The sequence below is a fragment of the Bos taurus genome, chromosome 25 (genome assembly GCF_002263795.3).
Source record: "Bos taurus isolate L1 Dominette 01449 registration number 42190680 breed Hereford chromosome 25, ARS-UCD2.0, whole genome shotgun sequence".
Classification (NCBI taxonomy): Eukaryota; Metazoa; Chordata; class Mammalia; order Artiodactyla; family Bovidae; genus Bos; species Bos taurus.
Genome location: NC_037352.1, coordinates 35,607,404 through 35,625,024, shown reverse-complemented (window position 1 = coordinate 35,625,024; position 17,621 = coordinate 35,607,404).

Sequence of the window (17,621 nt, the reverse complement as noted above, 5' to 3'; positions counted from 1 at the left end):
CTCGCTTCTCCCCTCCAGCGCCCGCTTCCCACCCATCTCTGGTCGCCCTGACCACTTTCTCACCTCGATTATTCACACACATCCTCACCTGCAAAACCCTTCAGGTCAAGAACTTCTGATTCACACGGAACATTCCATAATCAGGTGTTCTGTAAATACCGGTGAGTGAAAAGACCAAATGAGTGAATTTGTGCTAAAACCTCATCCCTATCACTCACATGGTTGGATGGAACAAGGGGAGGAGCTGGAAATGCTGGGGCAGGCCCGAAGGCAAAAAGAATTTATCCCTTTTCCTTAGGAGTGAAGCGTGAGTAACAGTGAAATGATCCAAACTCTGGGAAAAAAAGATGGTAATCTCACTCCTCTGTACTTTTTCTTTGTTTCAGAGCACTTTGACCTCCCAACACGCTGTTTCATAGGATTATTTATCCTGCTTATGGTTTATTGTTTTGTCTCCTTCCCTGGTTTCTACCCCAGGTACAAAGCAAGCCCCACGACAGGACAATTTGCCTGTTTTGTGCACTAATACATCCTATGCCTGTAGAATATTGTGTGAGAAGCAGTAGACTCTGAATGAACGAATGAATGCAGAAATGAATGAAGCTTATGTTTGGACATTTACTCTGAGAGGCAGTTCTCTCTCCATCCGCTCTGCATTTACCTGTATTAATAAAGTCCAGCAGGTACATTTTATTATCACCCTTGATTTAAAGACGGGAATGGTGAAGTTACATTATGTAAATGGGGTCACAAGGAGCTGGGCAGAGGTCAATGCCAGCCATGGCTGGCTTGGGGCCAACTCTCTACCACTCCCTGGCGAGGCGAGGCACACGGCACCTTCCTGGGAGTCACATCTATTGCTGGCCAAAATCTTGGCTTTCTCTGCCCACTGAAGCCAAATGAAAAATATGGAGACGGGCTTTGGAGGAAATAGAAAGGTGGTTTTAACTCTCAGCCAGCAGAGAGGGGAACCCAGAAGGCTCATGTGCCTCAAGAACTGTGCCCACGTTCCATGAGGAGTCTCTCTGTGTGTGTTAGTCGCTCAGTCCTGGCCCGATTCTTTCCAACTCCACAGACTGTAGCCTGACAGGCTCCTCTGTCCACGTGATTCTCCAGGCAAGAACACTGGAGTGGCTTGTCATTCCCTTCTCCGGGGGATCTTCCCGACCTAGTGATCGAACCCTGGTCTCCTGCATTGCAGGCAGATTCTTTACCCGTTTGAGCTACAGGGACGTCCTTTAGGGGAGAAGTCTAGGGGCTTATGTAAGATGAGGGCTCGCAGTTGGGGGTCAGTGAAGAGGACCAAAGGTGTTTGGAGCTTGTCAAAAAACAGTCACAGGCCGATGTCAGTAACCCAGTAATTGAGTCCAGCAGTTCCGTGGCTCTGTGGCCTCCTTTCTGTCATGTAACTACAAGAGGAAGGGTGTCGTAAGGGTAAACACCAGGTGCAGGATGCATTGGGCATAGAGTCAAAGGAAAATAGGTGCGAAGTGTAGCTCCTGCAGAAAAGCAAACTTAGTTATAGACATGCTGAGTTAGGAGCAGCATGGACTGTAGCCTGTCAGGTTGCTCTGTTCATGGGATTCTCCCAGCAAGAATACTGGAGTGGGTTGCCATTTCCTTCTCCAGGGGCTCTTCCTGACTCAGGAATTGAACCTGGGTCTCCTTCATTGCAGGCAGATTCTTTACCGTCTGAGCCACTAGCCAAAGTAAAAAAAAAAACAACAAAAAACTAGGAATATTCAGGCCTGCTCATTGTTCTCTTTATCGTCTTTGTTCTCAGGAAAGGGAAAGAAAAAAACAACTCATTTCTCTTTTTTTCCATGTAACTGCAAAACATCCCAGTCCATCTTTCCTGGGTGAGGCTTTTTTTCTTTCTCTCCATTTCCACCAACTTCCTGCACGACTCCATTCCCACCCAAAGTACAGCTTCTTGTCAGCAGATAGACTTTTCCTGGCCGGAGAACCATGGAAACATGGGAGCAGAGGGCGGGCCATGGGGGAACCTGGTTCTGGCTCTCCCTGCCTGGGACCTGCAGACCTGGTCCAGGGCTGTACTGTTCCTGCAGCTGGCCCCCACCACCGACACCCCACAGACCACATGGGAGGCTCCTAGGCCCAAGCCCAGGGCAGCTGGAACTCCCCGGGTCACTCATCTGTGGGAGCTGAGCTAGAACCTAGGAAAGGGCCTATGCAACCCTAGGCATGAGGGCTCCAGGCACTGTCTCCTTTCCAGGCCGGCCCTGCAGGGCTCAGGCAGGGGGAACCATGCTCCCCAGTTTCCTTCTCAGCTCCTGTGTCTCCGTGGTTCTCTTCCAGAAAAAGCCTTTTACAGCTGAGAAGACGCTGTACTCTGGGGCAAAGGTATCTCTTGGAGGGGTGCAATGGTGTCATGTGGGAAGTTAGTGGAAAGGGAGACAGAAAGTAAAACATCTCCCCGGAGAGGTGGACTGGGGGGTGGTTCCCGAGAAAGCATTCTGAGCATCATCGCCCCCGGGGAAAGTGCTGGGAGCTGGCCCCAGGCCAGATGGTGGCTCCTGTGTGATCCCAGGAGAAGAGAATAGAGACCGAAGAACACCAGGCAGCAGGAGCAAGGCTGCAGAGACTTGAGAACACGCACATTCATGCTCAGGGAGACCCTGTGTCATTGGTCTCCTCCATCTGAGGCCTGGGGGAGGCAGCGGGAGAGGAAGGGAAGGAGGCTGGGATGTCTGAGCATCAGCTGGAAGTGGTCCATCGGGGGAGACAGAAGCTGGATTGGGGTTTGTTAGGGAGAATCTGTGCCCAGATGTTGAGAAGCAGTGAGTGCCACGCCCCACGTGTGGGTTTGTGCCTGTGGCTGGGCCCACCGGGCATCTGTGCCAGTTTGTTTAGGTGAGGTGTATGCCTGCTCTCTAGCAAAGCACACGGGTGTGGGGGACTTGCTGTCAGGGTGTTCCTGGGAAGAGCATCATGCCAACTTTTGCCTCATTAGAGAATCAAGCCTGGAATTTCCCTGAAGCTCATTTCCTACCACTTAATCCTTAGCACAGGATCACAGTGGCCAAGTCTGTCCCCCACCCCGAGGGCAGATGCTGGGCGTGGGCAAGCAGCAGAGCCCTCCAGGAGTGCCCTGATGTCCCGTCCACCTCTCCCCCCCACAGGCCCCTCTCCTAACACACAGTCACATGTGCCTTCCCCCCTGGCTTCTTCCTCCCTCTCCTAAAAGAACAGGAGTCAAGGCGAGGAGATCCCCATTTAACCCCAGCTGCACCGCTGGCTAAGCAGGTGACCTCTGCAGAGGCTCCTTCACCTCTCTGAACCGTCATCCCTCATCTGTAAAATGGGTGTGGTAAAACAGCACGAGGGCTCTCGGATGAACAAGCAAGATGAAGAACGTGTAAAAATTAACAAATAAAATAGATGACCAACAAGGACCTACTGTATAGCACAGGGAATGCTGCTGAATAGTCTGTAATAACCTAAAGGGGAAACGAATTTGGAAAGAAGAGATACATGTATAACTGAATCACTTTGCTGTACGCTTGAGACTGACACAACATTATTAAATAGCTATGCTCCAATATAATATATTAATAAACAATTTTTAAAAATAAAAAAAGATGAAGGATGTAAACGCACTCAGACAGTGCCTGGCATGTAGACATGTTTGATCCAAGGCCACCCATTCCCTCCTTCTGTCACCCACCCCTTGGGATCACGGGTCTTCTCTCGATCCTTTTAGAGACAAAACACCCCTTGCACCCGTCACTCAGGCCACCATGCAGCGGGAGGCAATGGCACCCCACTCCAGTACTTGTGCCTGGAAAATCCCATGGACGGAGGAGCCTGGTAGGCTGCAGTCCATGGGGTCGCTAAGAGTCGGACTCGACTGAGTGACTTCACTTTCACTTTCCACTTTCATGCATTGGAGAAGGAAATGGCAACCCACTCCAGTGTTCTTGCCTTGAGAATCCCAGGGACGGGGAGCCTGGTGGGCTGCCGTCTCTGGGGTCGCACAGAGTCGGACACGACTGAAGCGACTTAGCAGCAGCAGCCTCTAAGTAACTAGTGCAAACAGCAAGTGCAAAAATGTCTGGGAATGGGATTTCCCTGGAGGTCCAGTGGCTAAGACTCTGCATTTCCAGTGCAGGGGGCCCAGGGTTCGATCCCTGAGGGGAACTAGACCCCACATGCCGAAACGAGAGATTCCGCATGCCCCAACTAAGACCTGGTGCAGCCAAAAAATTAGTTTAAAAAAAGAAGTGTCCAGGGAAGGCGTGACCGGGGGGAAGGCTGACCTGCCACCCAGACAGTGGCTTTAACACGGTGCTTCATCACAGCCCAGCAACTGCTTCTTGGCTACACGTGTGCACCCTGGACCAGTCAATCTCAGGTGCCCGCAAGGCAGGAGACCTGGGTTCAATCCCTGGGTCAGGAAGATCCCCTGGAGAAGGAAATGGCAAGCCACCCCAGTATTCAAGACTGGAGAGTCCCATGGACAGAAGAGCCTGACAGGCTACAGTCCACGGGATCGCAAAGAGTCGGACACGACTGAGGAACTAACACTTTCACTTTCAACATAAAGTGGACGCGCAAAGAATAGCTCACAGACCCCAAATGCTGGCTTGGACACCCCCAGGCACGTGGACTCATCTCTCCCGGGAACCTCAGCGTGTGGCTTTAGCGTGGAAGCAGAAGAAAGCCGGGGTGCCAGATGAGCTTAATGGCTGGATGACAGCCTGGGGCACCCTTGCCACCTCTGGGCTCACCCGTCCTGGGTCCTGGCCACTGCAGTTGTGGGAAAGTGAAAAGTGAAAGTGTTAGTTCCTCAGTCGTGCCCGACTCTTGCCCACCCCTTGCCCACCCCATGGACTGTAGCCCACCAGGCTTCTCTGTCTATGGGATTCTCCAGGCAGCAACTTTGGAGTGGGTTGCCATTCCCTTCTCCAGGGGATCTTCCCGACCCAGGGATCAAACCCGTGCTGCAGGCAGATTCTTTACTGTCTGAGCCACCAGGGAAGCAGTTTGTGGAATGTGACACCAATTCTCCTGCACGGCCTGGAGACCTGGCACCAAGCTGGGTCTCCTTGGACCTGCCTTTATATGAGAAGGAACTTTCCCCTCGTCTTGGCATCTTCCTTTGGGCAGAAGACAATGCAGTTACCTCGCTTAAATGCAATCACAACCTTATCTGCTCCTCTGAGGTTTCACCCAGGTCTCCTTAATTGGATTTGGGATATTCACAGACAGACAGTCTCCTAGGTAATTTCTACAGAGGGCTAATATCCTCTCCTAAACTGAGTTTCTTCCTAATTGAATTCTCAGAAGGCGATGTTAACTTTATGGTACTTGGCTATCCGGCCCAAGTCCCGCCCACGTGCGGCAGTATCACAGGACACAGGCGGAAAGTTTATACCCAAACAGTCCCTACCTCTAAACGATGTACAAGCCTGTCGGGGAAAACAATGCTAACGCATGTGAATAATCCAGTGCTGAGTGTGTGGTTGTGTGGGTCCTACGAGGGAGCCACTTCAAAGGAGAGATAGCCCAGGGTGGCCTGGAGGAGGCTGGGAAGTCTTCGGGGAAGAAGCAGAAGCTGAGGCATCTTGGGAGTCTCTGTGGACAGCTGGCTTTCGTAAGAAAAGCAGGGGAGGTGGAACATTCCAGAGGCAAGAAATGGGTGGGAAGAATGGAAATCAGATGGTCTAGATGGAAAGGAGACAGATGTGGCCGGTTCAGATCCCAGCCCCCGAGACAAACGCCTTCCCGGCTCCCTCTCTCATTCCCATTGCTCTGGGTCCTCTTCCCCATCCTTGAGCTGGGCTTGCTGAGAGTGTCAGGGAGGCTGGGGGCGGGGGGGGCCCTGGCTGAGGCCTATCTCCTCCCCCCCACCAACATACACAAACGCACGCGTGTCCAGACGCAGCAGAACTAACGGTCTGCCAGACAGGAAAGCCCTGTCAGAGGGCAGGGAACCTCCACCCCAGGCCCCGAGGGACAGCCCTGGGCCGTCCACCTGCTGCACAGCTCACCACCTGATTCAGCCCGGAAACCAGCCCCCGCCCCTCCCCCACCCCCTGGCGCTAGACACAACACGACCTCTTCGCCTCACCTACCAGCCCCTTGGGATTCTCAGAAGTGGTAACAGGGAGTTCCCGAGTCAGGGGCTTTCCATCTAGCTCCCACCTCCACCCCCATTTCCCTGAGTAAGCTACCAGCACAGGGAAGATGGAGGCCATTTCTGGAAAGAGGGAAGGCTGGAGGAGAAAACCCCTCGGAGCCCCGCTCTGTTGGTTCAGCTTTATGTCCAGACATTGACACACCCAGAACAGAATGGTTTCTAAAGCAGGAACTCAGAGGAACTTCCCTAGTGGTCCAGTGGTTAAGAATCCCCCTTCCAATGCAGGAAATGCAGGTTTGATCCCTGGGTGAGGAACTAAGATCCCACATGCCTCAGGAGCAACTAAGCTCATGCTCCGAAAGAGAAGCCAGTGTGCCACAATGAAGAAGTCAGAAAAAAAAAAAACAATTAAAAAAATGGGAGCTCAGGATGAGAAGGGATGCCACCTAATTTTCTGGTGTCCCCTCTGAAGGAGCTAGACCCTGAAACAAGACAACGGCTCCTCTGCTTCCCCAGACTGCCTGGTCCTTAGACAGAGCTGGCCCGTGTGGAGCTGAGGACTCAGGAGGAGGGCGAGGTCTCTGCCTGCAGGGCCCCCAAGGCTCCTGCCAACCCTGGCATGCCCAAGGCTGTCTGGGTCTGGGGCCAGCCTCGCAGAGTGGTGAGCTGGCAGGCCGGGCTGCATCCTGGGGAAGAGGGAATGGGCCCCAGGGAGCCAGTTGTCGGTCTGGGCTGTGAATAACGGAGGCCTCATCAGCACCCTGGAGCCTAGGGGCAGAAGCTCCTAGCATAGGGACTGACTAAGAGAGCAGGTCTGGGCAGGTGGGTGGGCAGGGATCAATCAGTGAGGCTGTCAGGCTACACACACACACACACACACACACACACACACACACACATTCGTGCACACTTGAGCAAATCTCCCGCCCTCCTGTTTGGGGTCCTTCTGCCCAAATGACTCTCTGCTTCTCCAAGGCTGTCACACTCCCCTACACCCCTCGGCTGGACTTCTCCTCACCTGCCCCAGGCCTTGGCTGTCTGCCTGGTTTCATGTGTCACTCAAGAGGCACTTGGCCCAAACTTCTTTGGAACCCCTTATCTTTAGAAATGCCCATCTTTCTCTAGAACAGGGCCCTGAGTCCCTCCAGGGATAAGCCATATCTCCAGCTCCAGCACTTTTATATTCTCCCCGCGAGCAGAAAACACGACGAAAGCATCTCTCCAAGAATGCCAGCAGAGGACAATTATGATAGTAGCCTTCATTCTTTACATTCGAAGCACCTTCTGGCTCCTCCAGGCCTGAACTAGCTTCCCATCTCCTCTCTCACTTCTCCACCCAGCTCAGAGTCGAACAGGAAGTGCAAGGTAGCAGAAAACCAGCTCAAACTGCTCCTGGAGCAACTGGGTCAAAGTTCAGCACGCCTGGCCTCCTCCCCAGCCCACCGCCAGAGGCTGCAGCTCCCTGTCACCAGGTGACCCAGCCTCCAGGCCTTGGGTAACACTGACCAGCTGTCAGGTAGACTCAATCGAGTGCAATAAAAGGAGTCTCTGCCTCCAACAACCACCCCAGGGCATCAGGTGCCTAACATTTCAGGTCCCTGGCTCATCAAGTTTAAAGGTCACAGTCTCAATTTCAAAGCATCCAAAGAGCTGGAAAAACAAAACAAAGTCCATTATTCCAGGATTCCAGTCCAAGATTCCAACAGTCAGGGTTGAGTCTGGATCTCAGGACTTTTCAGAAGCTCCTGGCTGGCCCTAAGGTGAAATAGGGAGTGAGAACTGCTGGATCAAGGCACAGAATGTCATAATTCGAAAGTGAGTGTGACTCAGAAGGGTTTAAAATGGTGAATCCTTAAGACCTGAGTGGGAATCAGTTCCTTGCTTGGTAGCAGATCTGAGGGGAAAAAGGGGATGAGACCAGGATCGGAAGAGTTCTAAAGGAAAGAGTCAAGGGTGATGAATTGGGATTGACATATATACACTGTTGATACTGTGTATAAAAGAGATATACTGTGTATAAAAGAGATAAGAGACCCTACTGTATAGCACAGGGAATTCTACTCAGTGCTTTGTGGTGACCTAAATGGGAAGGAAATCCAAAAAAAAAGGGATATATGTATATGTGTGGCAGATTCACTTTGCTCTACAGCAGAAACTAACATAACTGTAAAGCAACTGGACTCCAATAAAATTTTGAATATAAATAACCACCCCCCGCTTCCCTGGTGGCTCAGACGGTAAAGCGTCTGCCTACAACGCGGGAGGCCCGGGTTCAATCCCTGGGTTGGGAAGATCCCCTGGAGAAGGAAATGGCAATCCACTTCAGTATTCTTGCCTGGAAAATCCCATGGACAGAGGAGCCTGGTAGGCTACAGTTCGTGGGGTCGCAAAGAGTCAGACATGACTGAGCAACTTCACTTTCACTTCACTAACCACCCCCCCCTCAAAAAAAAGTGTTAAGGGCAATGGGAAGGTGGCTGTGTGATGCACAGTGAGGGAAGAGCCTGGTCTCATTCTGGGTTGGGAGGTTTGGGGGACAGGCATGCAGGGGGAATGCTAGGGGGACATGTGAGGCACTGAAAAATAGGATGGAGGCTAGTTAAGAGTTGAAGGCTCTGGAGCCATCTCCTCTCTTTAGCTGAGTGACTTCAAGCAAGAAATTCAACTCATCTTTGTGTCAGTTTCTTCATCTGTAGGATGCAGACAGCATCATTGCCCGACTCTGAGCTGTAGGAGAATGAACTAAGATCATGAGAGTCAGACAGAGCCTGGTGTGGGACTTCCCTGGTGGTCTGGGGGTTAAGACTGTGAGCTTCCAATGCAAAAGGCATAGGCTTGATCCCTGGTGGGGGAACTAAGAACCCACATGCTGCATGGTATGACCAAAACAAAAACCAGAGCCTGGCAGACAGCAACCACTCAGCATACCTTAGCCTGTAGTTTGGGGAAGAGAGCATCTCCTAAAACCCTAACAAAGAGGCACACAGACCCCGGTGCTTTAGAAAGGAATTAATTTGCAGATCAGAAGCTGCCTCAACACACTAACAAGGCAATCACAAACCCAGGCTGCTGGGCACGAGTCTTCAAAGGCTCTGTATCTATCCTTCATCCAGGCTTGCCCACATGGGACTCTGGGATGCTAGGGGCCCTGCAGTCCTGTTGGGTTGCTCCTTTCTGTCCTTTCCAGATGTAGGCTTCTTCTCCAGCTCTGGGATTTGCCACATTCTTGCTCTTTCTAAATGTCAGTCAGGTCCGGGTCCTGAAATAGGAAGGAACTTGCCCCTCTGGTATCATATACAGTTGAGGTTTCAGGAAGGGGGACCACTTCCAGGGCCCAAGGGGGGCTCTTGTCTAACACTCGGAAATGAATTATCCAAGGAGACACATGTGTTGACAAAGCAAGAAACTTCACTGGGAAGGGGCACGTGCGTGGAGAGCAGGACGGTCAGGGAACCCAGGAGAACTGGTCTGCCATGTGGCTCAGTCTTGGGTTTTATGGTGATGGGATTAGTTTCCAGGCTGTCTCTGGCCAACCATTCTGACTCAGGGTTCTTCCTGGTGGCGCATGTATCACCCAACCAAGATGGATTCCACTGAAGAGGATTCTGGGAGGTGAAGGACACATGGCATCTCCTTTTGACCTTTCCCGATCTCTTCCAGTTGGTAGTGGCTGGTTAATTCCATGTTTCTCACCAGGACCTCCTGTCGTAAAATAACTCACACAGATGGTTACTATGGTGTCTGGCCAGGGTGGGTGGTTTCAATCAGCGTACTTCCCCTAACAGTGGGGAACTCAGGGCTGGCCTCCACCCTGACCTGGCTGTGACCTCGTCCATCCCCAGTGAAGCTCCTGCAGGTTCCAGCTTCTGCAAATCCTGCCTTAGAATCTAGAATTGTCTTACTTGATTTCCAGCAGCCACCTGGCCATGCGGGGGCTGTGGCTGTCCCTATATAGGTGGGCTTCTTTACCAGATGCTCCTTTGGTTCTTCTGGGATCCTCCTGACCTTGGCAGGAGACCCTGTATCCCCACCCTGGGAGCTCATCTGCCTAAAGCCAGAAAAAGAAACAGGGACCATTTCTCCCAGTTGCTCCAAAGCAGGAGCCAGACCTCTGGCCTTCTACTCCAGTGCCCACACCTGGAAGACAATTCACACTGGGTTTTCCCCAGAGTTATTTACCTGATTTGGGCAGGAAAGCCCAGTCCCTTTCCTTGCCCCCTTGGCCCTGGAAGGTGACTCCGTCCCCTGTGCATTGTTTTCTTTCCGGTGGAATTTCTGCTCTTGAGGACTCAGTGTTTTGCGTCCCTCCTGCCGCCGCCATTCCTCACATCCTGGTTTCCTCCTGTCCAGACAGCTCTGGCTACCGGCCAGGACCTTGGCCATTCATGGAGAGGACAGCGGCCGAGGATGCAAAGGGTGGAGGCAGGAAGTGGGAAGCTCTTTGGTCAGAGCCTCAGGCCTCTTCTGTGGGGCCTGCGGTGTGTATCCCATGGGTGGTGTGTCCACTGTGGGTGGCGTCTCCCCCATGGGTGGTGCGTCCACTGTGGGTGGCGTCTCCCCCACGGGCAGTGTGTCTACGGTGGGTGGCCAGTCCATGGGAGGACAAGCCCTCCCCACTATAGTGGGCAGTGAAGCCCAAGGAGCAAGCCTGGAGTGCCCACACAGATGGGGATAGACCCTACAACCTTGGACTTCTCACTCCCAATTTAGTTCCTCCCTGGATTGAGTACAAGACTCCCCTGGCTCCAAGAAAGGCAGGGAGCCCAGACAGTCAGGCTAAGCTGAGGCTAATCTCCAGGGTGGTCTCAGGATAGGCCTGAGGGGTGAGGGTGCGGGGGATGGGGGGCAGGCAGTTGCCCAACTTGTGCCAACTCCTCTGCCCATGGCACTTCCTGTGGGGTTGTGCAAGGTGGGGAGGTGGGGAAGTTGTGTGTAGAGGGGATGCCTCACACCTCCCCTCTCCTGCCCTAGGCCCACAGGCCAGTTCCAGGAAAGAGCCCAGGTCTGATTCCTGAATGTTAAATGCAGCCCAGGTCAACCTGGCCTTCCAGCCACGAAGCAGAAGGGGCCCCAGAGCCTTTGTCAGGTCTGGGCCACCTCATATCTGCCACCTCAGCCCCCCTCACTCCAGAAGCCCAGCCCCTCCCCCCAGGCAGAGCTGCAATGTGAATAACAGTTACTCGCTAGCCTGCATCAGCCTTTACTCACAGGGCCCTGTTAATTCCTGACACAGATGGGAGTTGGGGGCATAGCAAGCATACCTCCCCACCCCCCACACAACCCCCCACTGCAAGGGACTCAGGAGGAAGCCGTGTTACAATTCTGGGTCCTGGTAATAGGAGAGACAGCAAGCATTGCCAGCTCTGAGCATCTGCTTTAGATCGAATTTCTTAACTCAGTAAAGATGCCTTTTTGGAGCATCTGCGGGAAGCCTGGTCCTACCCTGCCAGCGCCAGACATGGGCCTTCCTTGTCCCAGAGCCCCGGTCCCACCTGCTGAGTTTCAGGGCTTCTTCCCTGAAGACCTGATTAGCTAATCTCTTCTATCACAGAGGTCCTGATCTCTACCCCCAGGAAATCAAGGGGCTCAAGAGAAGACACACACACATTTTTTAAAGTTAGCTGAAGCCTACTGATTGCTTTCTTCCTAAGGATAGATACAGTTGCCCTTTTAATTCACACCATCTTTTGAAACTCTAATAAGATAGTTATGAAAGTGGATCATTTCCCTTTTTTGCAGAAGAGAAAAGTAAGATTCTGGAGAGTAAAAGAAGTTGCCCAGCCAGCCTAGATGGGAGGGGAGTTTGAGGGGGAGAATGGATACATGTGTGTGTATGGCTGAGTCCCTCTGCTGTCCAACTATCACAACATTGTTAATCGGCTATAGACCCAATACGGGGGCTTCCCAGGTGACAAAAGTGGTAAAGAACTCGCCTGCCAACGCAGGAGATGTAAGAGACGTGGGGTCGGTCCCTGCGTCCGGAAAATCCCCTGGAGGAGGGCATGGCAACCCACTCCAGTATTCTTGCTGGAGAATCCCATGGACAGAGGAGCCTGAATGGCTACAGTCCATAGGGTCACAAAGAGTCAGACACAACTGAAGCGACTTAGCAAGCACACCCCAATACAAAATAAAAAGTTTAAAAGCCCCCCCCCAAAAAATAGAAGTTGCCCAGAGTCTCCTGCTTTTCCTCAGGCCACGTCTGCCTCTCTCTATAGAAAGCATCTTGTTCAGACCCATGGTGTCTGTCTAGGGAACCGAGGCATTCTGGAGGGAAAATGATTTGCTCACGACCACAGAGACAGTTAGAGCCTGACTGTCTGGTCACAGTGATGACCACTGGAGAATCCTGAGAGCAAACACTTGTGGCTCATAAGAGTCTGATTGAATACAGTGGTCTCTGCAGGGCATGGGTTTCAAGGGCCCTGTGTTAGCTGTTCGGTCATGCCCGGCTCTTTGCAACCCCGTGGACTGCAGCCCACCAGGCTCCTCTATGGGATTTTCCAGGCAAGAATACTGTAGTGGGTAGTCATTTCCTTCTCCAGGAGATCCTCCAGTCTCAGGGATTGAGCCCAGGTCTCCTGCACCGCAGGCAGGTTCTTTACCCACTGAGCTACCAGGGAAGCTCAAGGGCCCTACAGATACCCAAATCCGCAGTTACGCTGCTGCTAAGTCACTTCAATCATGTCTGACTCTTTGTGACCCTATGGACTGTAGCCCCCTACCCAGGGATCAAATCCAGGTCTCCCGCATTGTGGGCAGATTCTTTACCATCTGAGCCACCAAGGAAGCCCAAGAACATTGGAGAAGGTGGCCTATTCCTTCTCCAGGGGATCTTCCTGACCCAGGAACCAAATCCAGTTCTCCTGCATTGTAGGCGGATTCTTCACCAGCTGAGCCACCCGGGAAGACCTTAGTCTTGCTAGACCGTCATATAAAATGGTGTAGCCTCTTGATGAGGGTGAAGGAGGAGAGTGAAAGAGCCAGCTTAAGACTAAATATTAAAAAAAAAAAAAACTAAGATCATGGCATCTGGCCCCAGTACTGCGTGGCAAATAGAAGGGGAAAAGATGGAAGATTTCCTCTTCATAGGCTCCAAAATCACTGCAGGTGGTGACTGCAGCCATGAAATCAGAAGACAATTGCGTCTTGGCAGGAAAGCGATGGCAAACATAGACAGTGTGTTGAAAAACAGAGACATTACTCTGCCGACAAAGGTCCGTATAGTCAAGGCTGTGGTCTTCCTGGTGGTCACGTATGGTTGTGACAGCTGGGCCATAGAGAAGGCAGAACGCCAAAGAGTTGATGCCTTCAAACTGGAGAAGACTCCTGAAAGTCCCTTGGATAGCAAGGATATCAAACCAATCTTAAGGAAAACAATCCTGAATATTTGCTGGAAGGACTGATGCTGAAGCTGAAGCTCCAGCACTGTGGTCATCTGATGCGAACAGACAACTCATTGGAAAAGTCCTTGATGCTGGGAAAGATTGAGGGCAGAAGGAGAAGAGGGCGTCAGAGGATGAGATGGCTGGACGGCATCACCGATACAATGAACATTAACTTGGGCAGATTCCGGGAGATGAAAGGGACAGGAAGGCCTGGCATGCAGCAGTCCACGGGGTCATAAAGAGTCAGACGCGACTGGGTGACTGAAGGACAACAGCAACCTCCTGCTCTGCCCTTTGTACACGCAGGTAAGGCATCTGCAAATCTTGCATCTGGGGATTCAGTCACCTGTGATGTGATTGGTTGGTTGCATCCGGAAATGCAGAACCTACAGATTGTGCTCAGCAGGAGGGGAAGGGGAATCGTCCAGTGACAGATCTCCTTGGGACTCCTTTCCCAATCAGGACAGGCTCTCTGAAGTCAAGAGGAGGCAGCAACCAAGATCCAGGAGAGAAAAAGCAGGACTCCTGAGGAAGATGTGAAGGACAGGAGCAGTGGCTATGAGGAGCTGGGGGCTCTGGAGAAGGGAGTGGGTTCAGGAAACAGGGGCTCACAAAGTGAGGGGTGGGCAGAGGTGGGAAGCGTTTCTAGGTGGCCTCCAGCCTGCAAGGGGGTAGAAAGTGTTGCTTAGGACTGTGACTGCCTTGCAAGCTCTTTGAAGGCAGCTCTGAATATCACATCAAACATGTCCCAGAAGAGACCCAGAGAAGCTCCTGAATGAAGCTGAGCTGGTGGAGGGGAAGGCAGTTGTCCCCTGACCCCCACCCCCACCCCACCTCACCCCTGACCACGCTAAGGTCCTTCTGTTCCCCTTCCTTCACACTCTGTGCCACTCCCCGCCGGCCCTAGCCAAACGACCCAGAAGAGCATGGGAAGGGTTCTGGGCTTTAACTGATCCAAACAAGCCAACAGCCCCACTGCCTTCCTGCTCGCCAAGCCAGCTGAGGCCACCCCGGGTGACTCAGATAAAGAGACACGTAGAGAAGGCCTGCTTTCATATGGTGAGGAAGTAAGAATGGTCAGCGACTTGGGACGTCCCTGGCTCCCCAATAGCAAATTCCATCTGTGTAGCATCACTGGGCTGCTTCATTCCTGGGACCTCCGTCACCCACAGGTTCCCCACTGACCCAGGGTCACTGTCTCTCTGGGCATCTGCCTGGCTCAGTAAACTGGTTGTGTCCAGAGCCAGGATGCAGATTCCAGCAGGAGCATCTACTTCAAGAACCTTTTGGGGGAGGCTACAGAAAGAGCAGACCTAGAAGAGCACGAAAGCCCATGAAGAGAGTATGACGGAGAGAGGATGCCCCAGCAGAAAGGGTTGCTGCCCGGAGATGAAGACGGGTGGAGAGGGGATGGGAACACTGTCACCCCTTCCCGTCCCGGGCTCTGTGGCCTGCCCCCCTCTGACCCGCCCCAACCATGCTGCCCTCTGCTTCTCCCTCACAACCAGCATCAGTCCCTCTTCCTCCAGGAAGCCCTCCCTTCACATTCAGAGCTACACCCTGATAGCCCGAGTCTTACCGCTTTGTATACAGATGGTCTGACAGATGGTTCTAATTTAATCATTGCATATATGTTAATCTGTCCCAGGACGTGGGTCTGTGCCTTTGGGGGAGGAAGAATCCTGTGTTTCTCTGAATCAAATCATGGAGTGTTGATTGTCAATAACTGGGCATTTCGGGGAAGACTCACCTAGCAGGCAGGGTAAAATGAAACAGGATGTATCCAGAGAAAGTGCTAAGGAGAGGCTCAGCAATGCGGGGAATGCGGAATGAGTTCTGGTAAAGAGGAAAGAAGTGGATCCGAATTAGACCTCAGCGTACGTGGAGAAAGAAGTGGGAGGAGGTTGGGATCAGGCTAGGGTGGCCCCTGGTGGGGGTGGGGTCTCCCAGGCCTGAGCTACCTCATTCTGACTGCCACTGGTGAGCTCTGCTGAGACACCTACCACAGAAATCACCCACACCATCTGCCCCAGACTTCCTTCTGTGACTACACTGGGTCCCATTTACTCTCTCTGCTTCTTTCTCCCAAGAGAACACGTGCTTTCTTGCCCTGGGGGCCAGGGAGGGTCTCTGGGGCTCGTTGAACACATTGTAAGAGGGCCTTCCAAGAGACCACTGCCCCCCAGTGACCTTCCCCCAGACAAACGAGGATAAATGAGGCATGGTGATGGCCACAGCAAAGTGAAGGGTGAGCACAGAAACGCGAGGGAATTCCTGTAAAAGTGGTTCAGTTGTCATGGGGTGTCAGAGAGGAATCAACAAGACACAGGGGATGTGGGTGGCAGAGAAGGGGCCAAAGAACCCAAACTAGAAGAGTAGGCCAAACTCAGCCTAGCTTTTACCAGCTGATAAAACAAGCCCACCTCCTTCCTGGTATGCTGGAGTGTTCAAGACTTGGGTCACGTATCCGTTGGGTCCACATGTGACCCTGCAGCCCAGGGAGGAAAATCTTCCCAGGATCTAAAGACTGAGAAAGGGGGCTTTCCCTGACAGCCTAGTGGTTTAGAATCTGCCTGCCAATGCAGGGGACACAGGTTCGATCCCTGGTCCGAGAACTAAGGTCTCAGATGTTACAAGCCCGTGCACCACAGCTACTGAAGCCTGCGCTCTACAGCCCGTGCTTCACAGCAAGAGAAGCCTCCACAATGAGAAGCCCGCGCACCCCAACCAGAGAGTACCCTCACTTTGTCACAAGTAGAGCAAAAGAAGCCCACGCAGCAGCGAAGACCCAGCACAGCCAAAAATAAATAAACACTTTTAAAAAATAATACAGCTTGCAAAATCAGTCAGTGGAGAGCATGTCAGGACTCACATGAAATCGGGGATCTAGCCTGAAATGGACAGAGGGGCTGGCAGCCTTTCTCTTGGGTAACCAGCCAGTCCACTTCCTAAGGCCTTCCATCCACTCTGCTTATCACTGAAAGAAGTCAAAATATGTAACCCAGGCGCTTGCCTAAGGCAAGAATTAACAGCTCAAGTTGTCTGGGTTTCTGTCATGCTTCTGCCCCAACTGGGAGCGGCTGCCTCTTAGTGAGAGACTGGAACATGCCAGACACAATATTTCATTTCATCTTCACAACAAGCCTGAAGGGTGGGAATCGGTGTCTGTCTAACGAAAAACTTCTGTCTACCTACCCACCTGCACATAAAAACCCTGATGCCTGCAAAGTTCAGTTCTGCCCAAAGACGCATAAATAGCTAAGTGTCAGAGCCCTGGCCAGGCCAGGTCAGTGGGTACTACTGCTCTCTCGTTTATGGGAGGTCACTGTGTGGCCTCACACATATCACCCTGCAAATTCAAAGGACCGGACCAGATGGTTCTTAGAGCCCTCCTGCTCTGAGACTCTGCGACATAAGTGGAGAAGAAAAGCTTCCCATGGCGGAGGCATTCCTATTTTCCTGTTTCGGGAATGTAAGATGGATGGCGAGAAGTGGGGGCTGGAGAAGGCAGAAAGGAGAGGGGCTCCATGGAATCGGACTAGGGGGGCAAGTCAGGCTTGGCGCCACTGTGAGGGGGGACCTTGGATGGGCCTAGGCTGTCCCAGGGCCGTGATCTTCAACAAGAAGAGGCAGACACAGAGCCCTGGCCTCTGCTCACTCTTACGAAGCAGGGAGAGGAGGGCTGGCGAGAGCCCAGCCCAAACATAGGCTATTTTGGGCCCTGTGATGTTTGGAGAGCAACCAGGCCAGAAATAGCGCTGTGAATTAGCAGGACCCCAGCCTCCTGCCACCCCCGGCTCTCCCAGTGAAATCACCAAGAATCGGGAGGCCGGCTCCAACATTCCAGAGAGCCTGCGTAACTGGCAGGAGGCCCCTCCTCTCCCCAAGGAAGGCCCGGAGCAGAGAGAGCCTTTGACTGTAAAAGGGATTCTGCACACGAGGACGAGGGCGAGGGAGAGAGGGACTGAGTCACAGAGAGCAGAGTGGGAGAGTGGGGAGAGATCTCGTGGGGCTGAGACTAGAGGAGACCACCGCGGGGTGGGGTGGGGGGTGATGAGGGTCCCCAGTGGATGGAGGAGTGAGCAGAAGAGGTAAGAGCAGGGGAGTCTCGGAGGCAGAGAAAGGGAAAG